Here is a 20,447-nt window from a genome sequence, read left to right on the forward strand (position 1 = left end):
TGCATTATTTAGTGTGCTCTTTTTTCCTTAAAAATGAATGGCTACAATACCAAACTATCTGTCACAGATAACCTTGTCCTAACACACTTCATATTTAAACCTGGGCGGATCACTCATAAAAAAAGTAAATAAAGGGCCAGGTGCTGTTAACTTTTTGAAGAAAGCTGAATTTCAATAAATTAACTCCTCTGTTTTCTTCTTTGATCATAAAAACTCTACTTTTCTAATCAGTGCTATTGATTATCTACTTTCTCTTACTTCTGAGCGACAAGCAAGAGCCTGTGAAAACCTATTACAATATAATAAAACCAATCCTCATTGTTCTATTTTTACTGCTTGTGAAAGGTGTTGGCTTGGCAACCCTGAAGAGTGAAGTCCTCTCTCTACTATTAATTGACATGTATAGCATGGACTGTGACACTGCAGTTTTCCTCCTATTGCCACATGAAAGTATGGGAAATCCTTGCCTGTAGTTCAGCCCTCTGAAACTGGCATCTAGTTCTAGTTGAGGCAATGACGTGATTTAGGCATTTACCCTCTCAGCATTGGATTGAAACTACCAGTGTATTTCAGTTACACCTCCAAACAGATCACTATTCTAGATTAGAATTGAACTGATGACCTAATGATTCTATATCCTGTTAAAACCCTTTGAACAAGCGAATACCCCTATGCTATATGCTTTAATGATCATTAGCTAGAAGCTGAAAATAGTTTCTGCGTGTGAACATTTGTCTGCCTTAAGGTGTTTAAGAAATTCTTAGAATGATTAAGAATCTGAGAGGAACAGAGAAACTGCATAGTGTTTCCTTTATAAATGTTACAGCAGAGTATCTCACAGAGATTAAGCAAAATGGCTTCATTCCAAACTTCATTGCTTAGTGCTGGAGGGAGATACTTTTGTTCTAAAACTCGATTATGCCCTCAGATATGTGTAGCACTGAAGAGAGGAATAATTTATGCATTTGAAGGGCTAGCAGCAGCCTCCATGATGAACTGTTGTTCCTCAGGGATACTGCAAGAAGTGGTGTATTGTGCCAGAGACACACAATGCATCTGCTCTGAAAGATTTCCCAAACTAAGGAATAGACTTGAACAAAAGTTACTGTTTCTTCCTAAACACAAATTATTTATATGTAGTATCTAACACGCATACAAGGGGAGAATTTCTTGAGTGTAAGTTATTCTGGACCTTCGAGGAATAAACAATGCTTAAGAGCCTCTGAGAGAAGATAGTGTTGTTCCATGTGATTTTACATATGTTTCAACAAATTCAGAGATCCAAATGGAAAAACTCTAGCATTTAGGGACATAGTGTAGTGAGTACATCTAAGAAATGAATTGCTCATTTCTATATGTAAATATTTTTCCATCTGACAGATGTAAGATGTTTTGATTGAATTTATCCGTAGATTATTTTTAAAGCAAGTTACCAACATAACGTAGAAATATTACTCTTTCAGAAATAGAAAGCACTCATACAAAATAAAGTTTTGTTAGACTGCAGCATATGGTGGGTACATGAAACGCCTGATAGTGAAGTGTAAGAAATATCCAACTGTGTCTTGTTGGTTGTGGTATACCATAGGTCAAGACAGCATGTCACAACCAAAACGTTAAAATGTTACAATCCTGTTTCACTGGTAGGTAGGCTACAAAATCCTGCCATCTATACTAAAAAAATGATGCATTATGTAGTGTTGACAAACTGTGGTGTTGGACTATGGGTGCTGTCTCTATTATGGGCTTCTTACCAGAAAGGAAAAAGTTGGTTATTTTTAAGGGAAGGTGGAAAGATTTTTATTTTAAATTGGATTTTTTAAGTTAAATTAAACTTTTCTTTTTGAAAATAACCTTATTTAAAATTAAAAATGAAATTATGATATCTGATATTGAGGCCTAAATTTACAATAATATATTAAAATTTAAATATAATAAATTCAAGCAGTACATGTTTGCTGCTGAAGTTTTAAAGAAAGTCAAAACCACTGAACTGGTGGAAGTCATTAGCTAAGCAACTAGAACCAGAATTTGTTGATGCGCTAAACCAGCGGGTTGACAGCAGTAGCCTCTTCTGCAAGTGCAGAGAGAATATTTTTTTTCATTTTGGTTTATTCAAATAGTTCAGTTCAATGACCAATTCATTCAAAGTTCATAAGTGGATTGGGAATTGAAAAAAGCAGGAAAGCTTGTTTTCTTTTTCCAATCTATGAATAAAAATTAGTTGTAAGAAGATGAGATCTACTAGTTCTAACATCTTGAAGGATCTGGTAACCAGAAACAATTGGTTGAGTTCACTAACTATAGAAAATACTTTCTTCATTTAATAAATCAGTTTTTTATCAATAGCATTTTTTAATAATTTTTTTCTTATATTCATGTTTAAGATAGTTTTATTTAATTAACAAAACAAATTTTAAAATGCTGGTTTTGTGCATTTGTAATTGAATTTCAATTTCCATCTAAATGCAACTTGACACAAACCATGAGTAAAAAATTAATCATCTAGCAAATAATTAATTCTTTACCATTTCCTAACATAAAAATGAAGAATCTGAATACATGTATATAAATAGTGTTTCTTTCTGGTTACTAAAGAAGCACCAAGTTTAGTGTAAAGGCTATATTTAGTTGCAATGCAAATCAACAGGTTTTAATGCTTACTAACCAATCAAAATCAATCTTTCTTAATGAAATTATCTTTGAAGTACAAATGCAAAACAAAATTAAAATCAAGCATTTAAATCAGGATATCCTGCTTGCTAATTTAAATCATGATTAAAAATGGAGATTTATATAATTTTGATTAAAATCAATTCACCCTGCTTGTTACAGTCAGGATATAAGAAATGAAATAAGAGCTATTACCTTCAGTCTCTGCTTGACACCTCCTCTGGTTTTTGAGCTTTCCTCCTTCTCTAGATAACTGCTTTCTTCACCATGTCAGCAACACCTCTTGAGCACTGGTTTCCTATGTCCATACCATTGTCTGAACACTTGAGGACAGTACCCTGCCTCCACTCAAACATTTCTGAATCTAGAGGTGCTTTTTCTTTGTCTCCAAAAATGGCTTAGAATAATTATCCCAAAGCAAACCAGGAATCCCCAAATTATCTTGCATATAACAAGATTTACCTAAGAAACTAGCAAACACAGAGATAATCAGAGTAAATCAAAGGTAAGCAGTGTAAGCTAAAGTGTAGCTAATGTTTTTTTAATCAACTGTTGGAGGACTTCCTATATGTTCATGTATATAAAATACAGGATATGAAATATGCATGATCACTCTTGTTGGCCAACTTGATTTGACTCTGTAGTTTCAGCCAATTTTTTTGTTTGAATATATAATGGAAATCATAAAAAGAACAGGAGTACTTGTGGCACCTTAGAGACTAACAAATTTATTAGAGCATAAGCTTTCGTGGACTACAGCTCACTTCTTCGGATGCATATATGGAAATCTTGGAGATCTGTGCACCAATGTTCTGAGATATGTGCGCTAAATAAATAGTGAAGAATCTTATTCTGGTTTGAGTCTGCTGCCTGATCCACCTCCCACTGAAGTTAATGGAAAGACTCCCATCGACTTCAGTGGGAACTAAGGTTACTGCCTATCCAGGCTTCCCATGATCATTCCTTTTTTTGAGGTATTTGCTCTGCTCAGTACGCGCTGCCAGTTGTCCAGTTTAATGGGCTCAGGATGATTCTGGAATCAGATGTCACTTTTTTTGTACCTCAGAGGAGGTAACCTTCATGGGAGCTGAATTGTAGATGTAAAAATAAGTAAAAGAGCCATATGTAGGTATATGCATGTCTTACACATTAACTATATTCCCCCAAAAGATGGAAACATTTGCCAAAAAGATGGAAACTACTGTTTACTACTGATCATTTCCCCAAGAGGGCAGTGTACAGTGCCAGTTTTGCTGCACTCACTCTTGTGGTGAGGGATGCACCTGCTTTTTGGCAGTACACATTTTGTAGAACACAGAGAACAGAATGAAGCTCTTACAATATATTGATCTCTGTAGCAATCAATACAGCACTATTTGTAAAATGCACTAATAACATAATGCATGTGTACAAAATGTTTATTTAAAAAAAAATTAAATATTGCAAGCATGCCATTAGAGAGTGAGACATCTAACCAAACATTACTTTGTGAGAAAGTGTACTCCTGACTCTTGAGGTATTATGAATTTTTATAATCATTACTACAAATGTATAACTTTGCATGCCACCTTCCTGAGATTAAAAAAGACAAGGTCCCTGTCTTCAAAAGCTATAGTCCAAATGTCATTATTGTAAAAAAAAATAATAATAATAATAATAATTCTTGATAAAATAGGCTCAGGGTGACCAATCGAGTAAATGCCCAGTTTATCTCCAAGAGAAATGATCTAATCCGTGCTCCAGAAAATCCTAATGTGGGGTAGGATTTCTTAACCATAATTTACTGAATTTAATGTAATTAATTATAAATGAAGGTTTGAAGTTATTCAACCTAATTATTTATTTGTGGTTACCTATACTTTTTTTTTCAGAGTATTGATTGGAGATCAGTAAACAGTGTTCATAGGAAGCTATAAATATCCAGGAATCCATGTACAATACATTGTGTAATAAGGAAAAAAGTTTGAGTACCTTATATTCTCGAACAACCGACATGTTGCACTTTACAGAACTGAAGATGTGAATGGTGTTTATTTAAAAAATCAAGCTCCTAATACATAGTAACACAAGGTAGAGTATAGTAATATTTTTCACTTAGTACTCTTTGATACCTATCTATCTTTGTAAGTTTTTCTCCCCATTTTAAAAATGGTGAAACCGCGGCATGAACATAGCTGTGGTTTTCTCGTGTCTAAGATCACACAGAAGATCATTATTAGAGCAGTTCCCATGTCTGCTGACCCCTAGTCACATTCCCTATCCATTGGACTGTTTGACTCCCTTTATAAACACTTGAATTACTGAATTAATCTTAGTGCAAGGATACATCTTGCTTCACAGAAAGGGATGGCATTATTTCTGCTTGCTATTTAAAAATAATATATTCCAAAGCCTGTGCTACATAACCATGTTTTGACTCTGACTAACACAATCCTTGCTATGTTTTGTAGCTTAATTTGAAAGCTAGACATTAATATTTTATAATGATTTTTTCAGAATTGGAAGATGCCTATTAACATACAGCATAGCACACAGAGGATTATACTTAGGAATAAAAATGAACCTGAACCTCAAACTGTATTAAGCATGCCCCCACCTAAAATAGCTAGATCAGAAAGAATTCAGAAATGAACCACCTTCCTTCTTGCCAGGTTTGAAATAGGCCCTATATAGGGATGTAGCAGGTGACCATTTGCAAGTAGTCATCTGGAGAGTTGTAGGGAGGTGTGAACATATGGAGAGTACCTAGCAAAGAGTACCCAATGCAGTTTTCATAAGCTAACACTGTCACCAAAGATTTGGATTTTGAGGCTAGGAAAAGGGGAGGAAAAAAAAGATGGGGGATGATATTGTTGAATGGAAGAAAGGAAAAGGGAAACCCAAAAGTTTGGATAAGCATTTGGCCTTATCCAAAACAAATGTCCAAACCTTCTGAAGTTTATTCATCACTAATTCAATCAAAACTTTGTCATAACTTTCTAGGCAATTTCTTGTCAGTCTGTCTTATTGTATTACTCATGCTGCAGTACGCAGGGAAATGTAAAATCTTCCAGAATGGCAGGAATGGAAAAGACAAACTCTAGGCTACACACCGAGATGTTGTGCACCTGTATTCTGTTATTTTTTTGGAATTAGCATTGTACTTGTATGCTATTCCAATTCAGGAGACTACAAATGGATAAAATGTCTATAAATGCACTTTATTGGCTTATATATGTAAGCAGAGTCAGGATGAGCTGTACCCTGACATCTGGTGGTGAATTATGGCGAGTGTGGAAAAGAACTCCAGGGGCTGATCTTGTTTGCATAGGCACACCCACTCGCCTGGCATGAAACCACAGCAACTCAAAGTGGTTACTTTGGCTGGTGTGGGATCCCCAGTTTCTCTGTTATTGGGGCAGGAAGAATAAAGTTTTGTTACCCTGATTCTGTGAATCAAGGCCAGTGGAACTGTTGTATGACAGAAGGACTGAGTGAGTCATTCACCATTACCTAGGTAGCATTTGCTTGTCAAGGGGCATGGGTTACAAAACCCAGTGAATTGAGAGAGGATGGGGACAGGTATTTGTACCTGATGGTATGGCCCCCTCCCTGAGGGGGTTGAAACACCAATTGCACTACCTCCTCTCTCCACTGTTGAATGTCAGAGCTAACTTTGATTCCCTTAGGAGTCTAGTTACAGACTGCTGAGCTGAGTTCACCTTGGGGCAATAGTGCACCAGCACTGGGGCTCCCCTACTACGAGCTGAAATCACAAAAGAGCTAAAGCTATTTAAGAGCTGAGATCACTGAGGCTGTGTTAACTAGTGGGGGAGCCTGAAGCTATATTGCTAAGCTAACTTAGCTTAGCGGCTGGTGAGCGGAGCGGCTGGAGGAACAGCTAGCAGAGCAGAGCCTTGTGGGAGCAGCCCAAGGGACAGCTGGAGCGGAGCGGAGCGGTGCGGCTCGCAGGTTGGTGAGCGGAGCGGCGCGGCTCACAGGTCGGTGAGCGGAGCGGAGCAGCTGCCAGAGCAGTTCGTGGGATGGCAGGAGTGGGACTGCGGGTGGAATGGAGCAGTTCGTGGTGAAGGCTGCGGTGGAACCCCACGGAGAAGCAGCCGGTTGGCCTCGGATCACGTAAGGTGCCCCTTAACACCCTGCTCACCCCCCCCCCTTTGAACTCTGGGGCTGCACTGATCATGGACAGAGACTTTGGGGGGTTGTTGGACTTTTGGGACTTTTGTGATTCTTGCGTTGCTGGACCCAAGAGACTTTGGGATTGGTGGACTTTTGGGACTTTGGTGATTCTTGGGTCGCTGGTTTCAAGAACCAATGGGAGAGGACACGGCCCAATTTGCTGGGGTGGGTCTTCGCTCATGGTTTGGTCTAAGAACTCTAGTTCTGGTGTTTTTCCAATTTAATGCTGATGTTGTTTACCTCATGTTATTAAACATTTTCTGTTACACTCAGACTCCGTGCTTGCGAGAGGGGAAGTATTGCCTCTTAGAGGTGCCCAGGGGGTGGTATGTAATTGTCCCAGGTCACTGGGTGGGGGCTCGAGCCGGTTTTGCATTGTGTTATTGAAACGGAACCCCTAGATACAGAACCCGGCCCTTGTTGCTGCCAACTTAGATGGGCAGAAGGGTTACATATAAAAAGTAAACCTGTGGCTAATTGGGGGAAAGTGAGCACTAGTCTCATTCTCCAGAAAACTTCTTTGCCACCTCATCTGTCAAACCAAATGGTAAGCACAATCGAAACAACCTTCAGGAACCAACTTAATTACTTAGCTCCTCTTTGCTCTATTTCTCTTAATAAATTTCCCCATCCATTTAATGGGGATGAAAATTTCTATCTCACAGGAGAATTCTGAAGATAAATCAGTTGGTGTTTGTGAAACACACAGGTATACCATGAAAAATGCTTTAGAAAAGCCTATGAGGAAATTAATTCAATATTCAGTTCAGGGTTTGGATGACGTGCAGTAAATAAAGCATGGGGCCACACATTAAATGGTGAGGATGAAAAAAGGTATTGACTAGCCGAGTCATTCTTTTCATTATAAGAGGCAGAGCTCCTGTAGAAAGAACATAGACACTAATTACATAATCACATACTATTACGATGAATATTCACAAGAAGGCAGAATTAAGATTTCAGGAGAAACCTTCAAGTGTGCATTTCCTAACACTTGACTGACTTTGCAACCTACATAACTTTATTTTAAGCTAGTTTTGGTATGTAATATCAAACTAAAACTTACTTTAAATATCCATTCAAGGGACCATTTTTATCAGATGTTTTATATAGTCTAATAAAGGTAGACTAGAATTATATTTGATAATTTTAGGAATTTGATATTTTAGGAATGTCTTTTAAGAGAGGGAGTGACCTGGTTAAGACAGGTCTCTTGCCCAATTTCAGTCTAAAGAATACATAGTTATGTGCAAATTTTATCAAAGCAAAGATAACTTCAAATGACTATTTCTATAGGTTGTACAGTAACTTGTTTAGTGTCCAGTTTTCCAGTCCTCTATTTAGACATACCTTTCATTCACCTGGAATGAAGGATCAAGTACTTATCTTTGCAAATTGCAGTTCTATTTTGATTAAGTATATATCCAGATTAATTGTGAATGCACCATAAAGTCACACACAGTCTGTTCTAAGATGAGAAGTGTCCTTTGCCTGTTTTTGCCTCATCTCTTCAGTTGATTCTAGAAGATATGGGCTATGCCCCACAGTTGGAATGTGGCCCAGCCACCTGAGTTTCACGTTATGTTGACCTTGAAGAACAGCAGACTAAAAAATAAGCCCTTATTGAAGTAAAATATATTATATGCTTGGAACTATTAAATATGTCTATGATGAAAAAACTGCATCGATCTTCAAGAAAATGAAGTGTATGTATATAACTGTAGAATATGTACAATAGGAGAGGGCAATAGTACAAGAATATGCCTGTTCAGAATCTAATTTAAAAAGAAGGCCCCAAAAAGATTGAAGGTAGGAAAACAGAAATCATATGGACAGTCTTATTTTTAAAAACCTGCAAGTGGCAGTCAGAATGCAGGGGAAAAAATGAGTTTGATCAAATCAAGATCCTGGTGGGGAGGAATCTGAATTTTTTTTTAAATCTAATTTTGATTCTATTTACAGCTTAATGTCCCATGAGAACCTCAGCACACTGAATCCTTTAGAAAAAGAAAGGAAATTACTAGAGTAATAAAGGAAGAGGTATTGTTCTGCTAAAACTACTGTCCATTTCATATTAAAAATAAGATCAACAATTATACAAAAACATGCATTTTACCAATAAAATCAAGTGAACGGTATCAGCCCCTGTGTTGAAATTTGCAAGCAATTTTTTTTAAATGTGAAGGAAATAGCAGTAGCTCTGCTGTGACATTCAATACGTTTAAAGATCTCCCCTACATGGGGTAAAATATCCAGCGAGGAAACTGCAAGGAGGTCCTTGTATCCTAAGTGATCCAGCGTGATTATATCTGCTCGCAGTCTACGAATGATAAAAAAGGGACAAATACATTAAAATGCCGGCAGGCTAATGCACAGAGTGGATGGGGAGAGCAGGCTTTAAGACCCAGGGGTTGTATTTGTCGAGAAAGGAAATGTTGCTTTTTGACAGATGAGAGAAATCCCCCTCAGTGTTGGCCATGAGAGGAGAGAAGTGAAGTCAGTCACCTGGTGGTGAAGGACAGTAAAACAGGAAAGAAGGTGGAAAAAATCTCTTTTCCCCCTTTCTCTCTCTTTTCTGCAAAGAGATCCACCTCCTATTTTCCTCTAAACTCTTTTAGCATAACCTTCAAAGGAGACCATTCTCTACAGACTTTATTATCTTTATTTTTTATTGAGAAAATACCTTTAGCAGCAAAACATTTTTGAGTCTATGCAGGACTTTGGGGGGGTGGGGGTATCTTTCCGGTGAAATTGATCATTGCTAATGTCTTGGGCTCACAGGTGCTAAATTAGCTACCAGAATAACGGAGACAGGCTTTCATGATATACTCTTCTCTTCAATTTGAACACATTTGCCTGAAATTTGCTGCAGGATGCTGTCCAATGAAGCAGTTTTTTTCCTTGGGATGCAGCAATTCGCTGGTTTCTAAGCTTATTGCAGACGAAGAAGTAATCTTAAACTGAGTGGATTTTTTTTTTTTTTTTTGGCTTCTCTCCTCCTTTCATTGACACGGGATTTACCGGGGAAAGATCACCTGTCGCTATAATCCGTAAAGGAGTAAAAAAGTGAATTGTTATTTTATTTATTTATTTTTAACCGGTGGAGGAGGCGTGATCACAGAGAATGAGACTGAGGGGAGCTGCCAGGGTTTGGAGGACAAGGCTGAGTTTGGGCTGGAAACTGAGAGTCTAGATTTTTGTGTTGTTTTTAATTTTGGCACAACTTCCCTGGTTCGCCTCCCTCCGTGTCGGTTAGTTTCATTCTATGGACAGATCCACAAACCTGGACATTGAGGAGCTCAAGGTACGTGATGCTCCGGGTGTTTTAGTCTCTCCTCCCCTCTCCTGCCTTGCTCCTGGCTCTGCTAGAGGAGTTGGAGGCGCTTCGGGTGCCGGTGAGTGGGGATGGGGAGAGTGGGAATGGAGGCACACAGCAGTCCTTTGAGAAGGGGGGGGAGGGAAATCAGCTTGTACAGTCCGGCTCCGCTTCTTCCCCTCTGCCTTGATAATAATAGCCCCTGTCCTCTCGTCAGTTACATCAGCACTTTGGGCACAGAGACAGAGCGCAGTGTGTCCATTAATCTCACCCTGGGAAGCAGCAGCAGATTTTCCCAGCGGCTGCTGATTTTCCGGTAGAAGTTCGCTCTAAAGGCCCCCTCCCTCTCCCAGCCTGGGCATCTCCTGCTAAAATCTTTATTTTTAGATATGCAAGCACCCTATAAAGCATGCCTTGGAGCGGTAGGGTGGCTGGCGCCTTTTCTGCTAGATTTTGCTCTTCGTGTTCCCGTGGTTTCCCCAATCGCAGATTTAGAGTTCCCGTTTCCTACAGTGTGTCTATCAAAAAGATTTAGCCAAAAACACCCAAAACCGAGCTACAGAGACACACAGGGCTCAGGGAAGAGCTCAGGAAAACGAAACCACAAAGCGTGGAGGACACGGAGGAGGCTTGGCTGGGATGCAGATTGCAGAAGTAGTGAATGCTTAACAAAGCATTAGCTCGGTGGCCTTTTCGAGCAGCACAACTTTACATGAGGACTGTGTCGTGTCAAGATTTTGCTCCCCATCCCATTTTGCTCCCTCGCTGTTGGAGAACATGCCTGAGATCCCAGCATGCCCCTTAGAACCAGTGAAGCTCTGCCTTCGCCTGCGGTTGGGATCAGCCCCCCCGAGAGAGCAGAACAGGGGTGACATAAACAGGGGGACAGGAGCGAAATCTGGGGTGAGGTGGAAGATGAGCGAGGGAGAGGAGAAAAATAATGGGAAAAACGATCAAAAGCAGGAAATAGAGGGACAAAAAACGGGAGAGGTTTCGGGGCTCTTCAGGGGTCTTCTCCCTGGGGTGTGTAGTGGGGATGTGGAGGTTAAAGAGAAGACAGCCTGAGAGAAAATGGGGAAGGGCAGGAGAGGGACCACCATACCATTAGGTAGATTTAAACACCATTGCACAGTTAGGGAAACAATAGCGGGGGAGAGTGGGGTCCCCCCGCTTCACTTAATCTAGTAACATCCCGAAAGCTAAACTGCGGAGTTCGCCCCTCATTCAGTAGCGGGGTTCAACTCTGCCAAGTATCGAAGAGCTTCTGTGGGCATCTTTGCCTTAAGACTCGCCGAATCTGAACGTACTTGTGAATATTTTCTCTCTCTCCAAGCCTTGCTTGTAAACAATATAAAAACCCTCCTAAAAGACAAATACAACATGTTGTTGTTTTAAGTGCCAGGCTTCATGACTGCTAAACTGGTGAAACACACGCCTGTTTGAAAGTCACTGAGCAGTAGGTAGTAGAGCGCATTTTTCCCTGAACCGAGCCTGCTAAGAGGGACCCTTTGGTGAACCATCTGCCTTCTCAGCCTTTTCAGGAGTTTAGTTAGAGCTCAGTTTAATTTTAGGACAATGGTAGAAGACACGGGATGAGCCATGCAGTCAAGTCCCTGTGGGAAAGTTCAGTTTAAAGTGATTGAAAAAGCGCCTCTGGATATTGTGTGAATCCTAAAAATGGGTTGCACTTCGTAGGAATTGCTACTGCTTGGAGACTGCCAGATGTTTCACCACTGCAAGGGTGTTCTTCTGGCAATCTAATTTGCAATTAAGGCCAGTGTTGCTGGGATTATACAGTGGGCAACCTTGAGAAAAGCAGTATGGATGGAAGGTGATCCCCAGTGTTACTTTCCATTGGTTGGTTTAAAGAGAGCATCAGCGGTTTTGGGAAAAATTTCCCTTCCCCTTCTTCCACAAGAATAAGATATGCAAAAAAACTGTCTCCCTGAAGCTGATACTCCTAGAGTTGCGATACCTATCTTCACTTAGCCTCCTTGGCACTCCTTCCATGCTTTCCCCACTCTCAGGCTCATTGGTTCATTTTACTGGTCTGAACAACTTTAGTAAAAAGCTTGTGGTGGGGAAGGCTCTCAAACTTTAAGTGATGCACTAAGCAGTGGAAAGATCCTTTTGCCTAGAGCATGGGATTTGTTGCTGTGCATGAATTACCAGTCGGGGGGAGGGGTTCATATGGGGGTGGCTAGTAATCCAAATTCAGCCCTGATGTAACTAAAGTCAGTGGGATGGATTTTCCCCAGTGAGATAGATCCTGTCTCCTGCTATGCGCCCTTTAATACCACTCCAGTGATGCAAAGGAGGGTTAAAGGATTTCATGGACGTCTTGGGATTCCCCTATGTCAGCCATTGTTCCACCAGTCCAGAGATGTAGACAAAGCTCTATTTGAGTAACAAATAATTCCTATCTGAGTAAACTGTCTCCATTGTAGCCAGACAGAGTAAAGAGCAGCCCTGATGCTGCTCTAAGTTAAGCAAAGGCTGAATTAATTCCTTTCCAGCTTTGGGATCAGGGAGGACCAAAGGTGGCATGAACTATCTTTGTGGTTCCAGCTCATCTCCCTCAGGTCCAAGCTGAACCCAACCAAAGGATCTAGCTCCATATGTTTAGACATCAGCCAGCTGTGCTCTCTGGAGCTCTAGCAATCTCCTCTGAGGTGTTACTCTGAGGGCTGACATAGAATCATAGAATATCAGGGTTGGAAGGGACCTCAGGAGATCAAATGTGTTCCTAATCCAAGACCTTGCAACTACTTTTCCCAGGAATTTTAGAAACAGGGGGGACAGTGGTTTAATGCAAGATAGCAGATTTTTATTTTAGCACCAAGTTTATTTTATCTAGTACTGTATATAAAATGAATTTAGGAAATCACAAAACTAAACTCTGATTAATACTATACATCAGGTGTGCTTGTGGTGGTGGTAATGTAGTTGCCATACATTATACAACAGATAAAGATTCTGATAAACTGAGGTCAGACACTGAATGTCAATTTGAAATATGTATGCTCTTGATTATGATTGCTATGAATTCTGTATCCGTTTAGAAAGGTCAGTTTTTGTGCAAAACTGAACCAAAAATTGTGTGCAAGACCTGCTAATGAGGATAGGTATGACTTTCACTTTATTAGTCTGTGCACGAATTCCTGATGAAACAGATCAGTACTGGGGAGAGAGAGAGAGTACTCATCCAGAGATTTTTGGACTGCTCTGCTTTTCCTTTTGATCTGTCTCATCTTCTGTCTCAGATGGCATCTGTGAACTTTCCTCTGACTTTTAATTCACAACCCTGTGGTATTTTCTTTTAAAGTAGTTCCATCAGAAAAATGAACTCAATTATGGTTATTTTCTTTGAATGTTTGCACTGCATCCTTAGTTTTAGTGTTTTGAGCTGTTTCTATTATTTAAAGTATGTGTAGATATGTATATAAATATGTCTAACTAACATATACAGTACATAGTGTATATGTGAGCGTATATTTCTATAGGTCTTTGGCTCGTATGTAGTAATATATGTATGTTATTCCTCTGTATACATTAACTCTTACACATCAAGAACTGATGTTAAACTATTTGTTTTTCTTCACATGAAAATAGTGTAGTTTGGATTTATAAACAGTACAGAGGCTTTCAAGTTTCCTGGATTACAATAATTTGTTTGTCACCTTAACACTGAATAGCTAGTTACAGATTTTGTCCTTCACATTTTTCTGGCTGTTTGCTCTTACAGCATATTTTACAACCTTTCCTCTTATGTTAATTTAGTCATCGGAATGTGTCTACGCACTCGGATAATAGGGATAGCATTTTATACAGTCCATAAAGCATCCATGATATCTTTCTAAAAGAAAGTTGCCTGGTAAATTTAAAGTATTGTAAAAGTGGTATTGTTTACATACTGTAATAACTTGTTTTCAATCCAGTGCTTTCTACCTGAAGTTGCTGTTTGTATGCTAAATTAGAATTTTCCATTAGAATCCCAAAATGTTTATTTCTAGAAATGTGTTTGTTGGTCTTGTAATTATTGCCACTTAATATGAAAGAACCATTAAAATACAGTACACTATGTCTGAATCACATTGAAAACCTATCCACGCCATTTGACAATAATTATCCTTCATGTCTGTTATAGTTTCATATTTCCAGGTGAAATAAAAATACCAAACTTAACTGTATGAAACTGGACAAAGATGATGATCTGTGATGATAATACCATCCAGTGCATAATAGATTCTTCATTAGGAAAATACTTCATATGTCATGAAGAAACTGAGACAAAGAATCAAAAAGAATTTGAACAAGAGGTTGATTCAACAATATTGTGGTTTTAAACTACACAGTCTTTTAGATCACTTCACAATTTAAATCAAACAGGAAAGCTAAAACTCAGAACAATTCTGAATTTTTTTTAATAAGATAGAGCCAAGGAAAGTCATGCTTAGTATGGTGTAGGAGGATTTTTGATGAGTGTAAGTAGGTGGTTATATTTCTGTTATAAATTAGTCATTCCATAATGAAAAATAGTACTCTCTAACAAATGACATATTTTTAGCACACTCTACTCCACTTATTCATTCTTCTGCTTAAGAGAAGGACATCTTCATGTGGCTACTGAGTTATGTCTTCTCTTGTGAACAGCTCTTTCTTTCCCCTCTATTCCAACCCCCCTGGCTCCCCATCTCTTAGGCAGGGTCTATCATCAACAGTAGATAAAGGCACTTAACTTTTGAAGTCCACTTTCAGAAAATGTAGACTTGAAACTATTCCTAATTAAAGGTTGAGTTGAAATGGTTTTAAAGTACTAGGCATATTATTTTTCTTCTTGTCCCCTCTGTGGGGGTTCCCCTCAGTCTCCAAATACTTCTAGAAATTGGATATTTGGTCAGTGAGGCTGGAAAGAAATATATGCATAGTATATAATGTCATATGAACCAGAAAAAAAGGTCAAGACAACAGCAATGCTCCTAGTACACATTTTAGAAATCACTGGTCCACTGTCATTACTAAGAAGCTGCAATAGCATCTAGCTATGCATGTCTGCAATATACATTACAGCTTTGCTGAGCTCCATATTTTTCCAGTTGAAAATATATCAATACCTGAAACTCTAGTTAAAAGGAAAACAGCTCTCACTTCCTCTCGTTTTCAGTACATGTTCAGTTCTCATCTAATGATGCATCATATACATATATTTTGCATGATTTAAAAAAAAAAAGATTTATAAGGTCAGTAGTATTATTTTTGAAGTTCTTCTGCAATAGAAGAGATTGCCTAGGGTGACCAGACAGCAAGTGTGAAAAATCGGGATGGGGGTGGGGGTAAAAGGCTTCTATATAAGAAAAAGCCTCAAATATCAGGACTATCCCTATAAAATCGGAACATCTGGTCACCCTAAGATTGCCTTGAGACAATCTCTTAAACTATTGTGTTTACAAGTAGAATTGGCTTATTTCTTACAGAGCTAAAATTCAGACTTATGGAGAATCCATTTCCCACCCTATATCCTTTCAATGATCAAATTGCCTAGGGAATGAGTGTATTTTGGGATTCAAGTATTATTTTGCTTGGCACAGCCCTTGACCTTTTTGAAGGTTAGTGTTGCCTATACTAGCTGCCAGTGGTGCCAGGAGCAAGGTTATCTGGGAAGCATTATGTCACACGTGTTATGAACAAGGCTCTGCCTCCTGTGAAAACCTTGCACTAGGTGCAATTTTATGTGAATCTGTGTCTCACAGAGCTATTTCTAAATCCAAGAGGAAACCTACTGTCCCAAGGACAAATAAGGATTCAAAACATGAAAAAGGCATTAAGTTACAAGTAGTTACCATAAAACTACTTTTCTCTTTGAAGTTGACATGTCAAAGCCTTTCCGTAGTTAATAATTGTATTTTATTTTTTATTCTTTTAATTTAAAAGAAATCTGAAGGGAACTGGTTACAAATAATATATTTTGTCTTTACTTTCATTTCTGGTAGTCTGGAAGAAAGTTTGAAGCTTAGGTTTTCAAAGACCTATCAATCATTCTGTTGTATCTCCAATCATTCCAGACATATTCAATGGTATTCTAGTATGGTATTTTAGGGCCGCAGGCTGGAATTACTTTGCAGTCCAAGAATGAAAGATTAGTATTTATCTACTAAGTCATCAAATCTTTAAGATATAACATCTTAGAGCAAATAAACTCCTTATTACATACACACAACAGTTCTTTGTGAAGAAGAGAACTGTACAATAACAACAAGGAGTCTGGTGGCACCTTAAAGACTAACAGATTTATTTGGGCATAAGCTTTCGTGGGTAAAAACTTCACTTCTTCAGATGCATAGAGTGAAAGTTACAGATGCAGGCATTATATACTGACACATGGAGAGCAGGGAGTTACTTCGCAAGTGGAGAACCAGTGTTGACAGGGCCAATTCAATCAGGGTGGATGTAGTCCACTCCCAATAATAGATGAGGAGGTGTCAATTCCAGGAGGGGAAAAGCTGCTTCTGTAATGAGCCAGCCACTCCCAGTCCTATTCAAGCCCAGATTAATGGTGTTGAATTTGCAAATGAATTTTAGTTCTGCTGTTTCTCTTTGAAGTCTGTTTCTGAAGTTTTTTTGTTCAATGATAGTGACTTTTAAATCTGTAATAGAATGACCAGGAAGATTGAAGTGTTCACTTACTGGCTTATGTATGTTACCATTCCTGATGTCCGATTTGTGTCCATTTATTCTTTTGTGGAGGGACTGTCCGGTTTGGCCAATGTACATGGCAGAGGGGCATTGCTGGCACATGATGGCATATATAATATTAGTGGATGTGCAGGTGAATGAGCCCTTGATGGTGTGGCTGATGTGGTTGGGTCCTCTCATGGTGTCGCCAGAGTAGACATGGGGACAGAGTAGGCAATGAGGTTTGCTACAGGGATTGGTTCCTGGGTTGGTGTTTCTGTGGTGTGGTGTGTAGTTGCTGGTGAGTATTTGCTTCAGGTTGGGGGGTTGTCTGTAAGCAAGGACTGGCCTGCCTCCTAAGGTCTGTGACAGTGAGGGATCATTTTCCAGGATAGGTTGTAGATCGTGGATAATGCGCTGGAGAGGTTTTAGCTGGCGGCTATATGTGATGGCCAGTGGTGTTCTGTTATTGTCTTTGTTGGGCCTGTCCTGTAGTAGGTGATTTCTGGGTACTTGCTCTGTCAATCTGTTTCCTCACTTCCCCAGATGGGTATTGTAGTTTTACGAATGCTTGATAAAGATCTTGTAGGTGTTTGTCTCTGTCTGAGGGGTTGGAGCAAATTCGGTTGTGTCTTAGGGCTTGGCTGTAGACAATGGATCGTGTGATGTGTCTTGGATGGAAGCTGGAGGCATGTAGGTACGTATAGCAGTCAGTAGGTTTCCGGTATAGGGTGGTGTTTATGTGACCATCACTTATTTGCACTGTAGTGTCCAGGAAGTGGATCTCTTGTGTGGACTGGTCCAGGCTGAGGTTGATGGTGGGGTGGAAATTGTTGAAGTCCAGGTGGAATTCTTCAAGGGCCTCCTTTCCATGGGTCCATATGATGAAGATGTCATCAATGTAGTGCAAGTAGAGGAGAGGCACTAGGGGACGAGAGCTGAGGAAGCATTGTTCTAAGTCAGCCATAAAAATGTTGACATACTGTGGGGCCATGCGGGTACCCATAGCAGTGCCACTGACTTGAAGGTATAAATTGTCCCCAAATCTGAAGTGGTTATGGGTGAGGACAAAGTCACAAAGCTCAGCCACCAGGCTTGCTGTGGCCTCATCAGGGATACTGTTCCTTACAGCTTGTAATCCATCCTCATGTGGAATATTGGTGTAAAGTTCTTCTACATCCATGGAGGCCAGGATGGTGTTTTCAGGAAGAACACCAATGCATTGTAGTTTCCTCAGGAAGTTGGTGGTGTCTCGAAGATAGCTGAGAGTGCTAGTAGCGTAGGGTCTGAGGAGAGAGTCCAAATAGCCAGATAATCCTGCTGTAAGAGTGCCAATGCCTGAGATGATGGGGCGTCCAGGGTTTCTGGGTTTATGGATCTTGGGTAGCAGATAGAATACCCCTGGTCAGGGTTCTGGGGTTGTGTCCATGTAGATTTGTTCCCGTACTGTAGCTGGGAATTTCTTGAGCAGATGGTGTAGTTTCTTTTGGTATTCCTCAGTGGGATCAGAGGATAGTGGCCTGTAGAATGTGGTCTTGGAGAGTTGCCTGGCAGCCTCCTGTTCATAATCCGACCTGTTCATTATGACTCAGCACCTCCTTTGTCAGCCTCTTTGATGATAATGTCAGAGTTGTTTCTGAGGCTGTGGATGGCATTGCGTTCTGTACGGCTGAGGTTATGGGACAAGTGATGTTGTTTGTCCACTATTTCAGCCTGTGCACGTCTGCGGAAGCACTTTATGTAGAGGTCCAGGAACAGGAGGCTGCCAGGCAACTCTCCAAAACTTTTAAAAAGAAGAAGCTTCATCTGGGCATCAGCTTTTTCATCTTTGTAACAGGATAATATTTCCCTGTATTACAGAGGTATTGTGAGATTTAACTCCTTCATGTGTGTAAAGAAAATTTAACGCTCTGTTGGAACGGTACTAAATAAGTGCAAAATATTCTTATATTGTTCTTAAAGAAAACCTGAGTTCATCTTTAAATTAGCAGCACTAAAATAAACAACTTTTTGTTAATTTAGTACAGTCATACCAACAGTGACACATCACCAGGACTTCTAAAAATCAGTGCCACAAGCAGTAGATTACCCCAGGCAGAAAAGTCTGGCCCTTTGCCATCTTATTTTGTTTCATCAGTCCTCCTTCAGTTCATCCATGCATCAAGGTGCAGAATTAATAGGCTCCACATTCCTACTCCTCACAACTTTGAGGACAGACAAATGATTAACTAAAGCTTGCACTGCTGAAAAATCATTTAGAGGGATACTTTATTTCCAGTCCACAAGTAGGAAATAATGTACATTTAATAAATGTACATGTATAAAAAGAAAGATGATGCAGAAACAGTACCATGTAGTAAACATACAATTTTGACTTTGTACTTTGTAAACAGAGTGTGTGTTGTTGTAATTGAGTATAAAAATGCACTAGATGGGGTTGCTCCATTAGGCATGTCTGCATCTTTAAGGCTCCATGTATTTCAGATTCGTATGTGAAAATATTTTGCATGCATCCTAGTTTTTATGGTGACTTTAGTTTACAAATACTAATGTACAGATGGTTAGGAATTTTGAGTAGGAATCAAACAAAGAAAAACTAAAATTCACATTGAATGCAGTTTGACATATAGCAGCACAGCAACTTTTTGTTGGATAATTTTTATTCACTGAAATCTTTATGTGCGTTGCCCCTAAAAGTTACTGCTTAAAGAGCACAGTTATATTGTGTGCAAAACAATTGCTGATAAAAGTATTGTAGTGCATTGGTAACTATAACTGACATAAAGAGGCCTTTCTATAAGGTGCCAAATAGCTGATGACAATACAGATAGAGAACCTATTCTAGAAAGATGTTCAGGATCACTGAAAGTGTCTCTCCAGCTAAGGCCAGACCCAGAAGCAGAAGAGGCTTGCCCTGCCTGTTAACTCATCACTTCCCCAAACATTGGCTCAACTTAAAGGCAACAAAATAGCAATTTGTTCTATGTATGCTGGTAGTTCACAATCAGAACTAAACCAGTCAAATCAATAGTTTTGATGCCTGATAAATTGATAGGACTCTATACTTAGAGCAACAGAGATGACAAAAGGTACAAACCAATTTAAAATGCCAAGTTACCAGCTGCTTCACACATAATCAAGGATGAGTGGGACTCACTTGAAGTGAGCCACACAGTTGGGGGCGCTGATCACTGCCTTGCCTCCAGTGGCATTTGATTTCAGTCACTGCACTGGGAAAGGGTGTCTAGTGTTAACCCTTAAGCATAATGTAAATCAATAGTAAACACCAATCTCTTTTGGTCACTGTAGCTAAAACCGTGTTCGGTCATTAGGACTCCTGATTCAGCAAAGTGCTTAAGAGCATGCTTGACCCATTTCAATGGGGCTTAGTCATGTGATTAAATGCTTTGTTGAATCAGGTCACTGATTAAAAGCCCCAACATGTACAGTTGAAATGAACAGGCGGGGGGGGGGGGGCGGGGGAGGAGGGGTAAGATGTGTTGCTACCAATCTCTATGTGTGAGATAGATTGTCATTGTGGAAGTGCAAAATGGAGGTTCTGGATTTGTAATATATTTATCCTGAGGTGGATTGTGCAGCTCCTGGATAT

This window comes from Trachemys scripta, chromosome 5 (genome assembly GCF_013100865.1).
Source record: "Trachemys scripta elegans isolate TJP31775 chromosome 5, CAS_Tse_1.0, whole genome shotgun sequence".
NCBI lineage: Eukaryota > Metazoa > Chordata > Testudines > Emydidae > Trachemys > Trachemys scripta.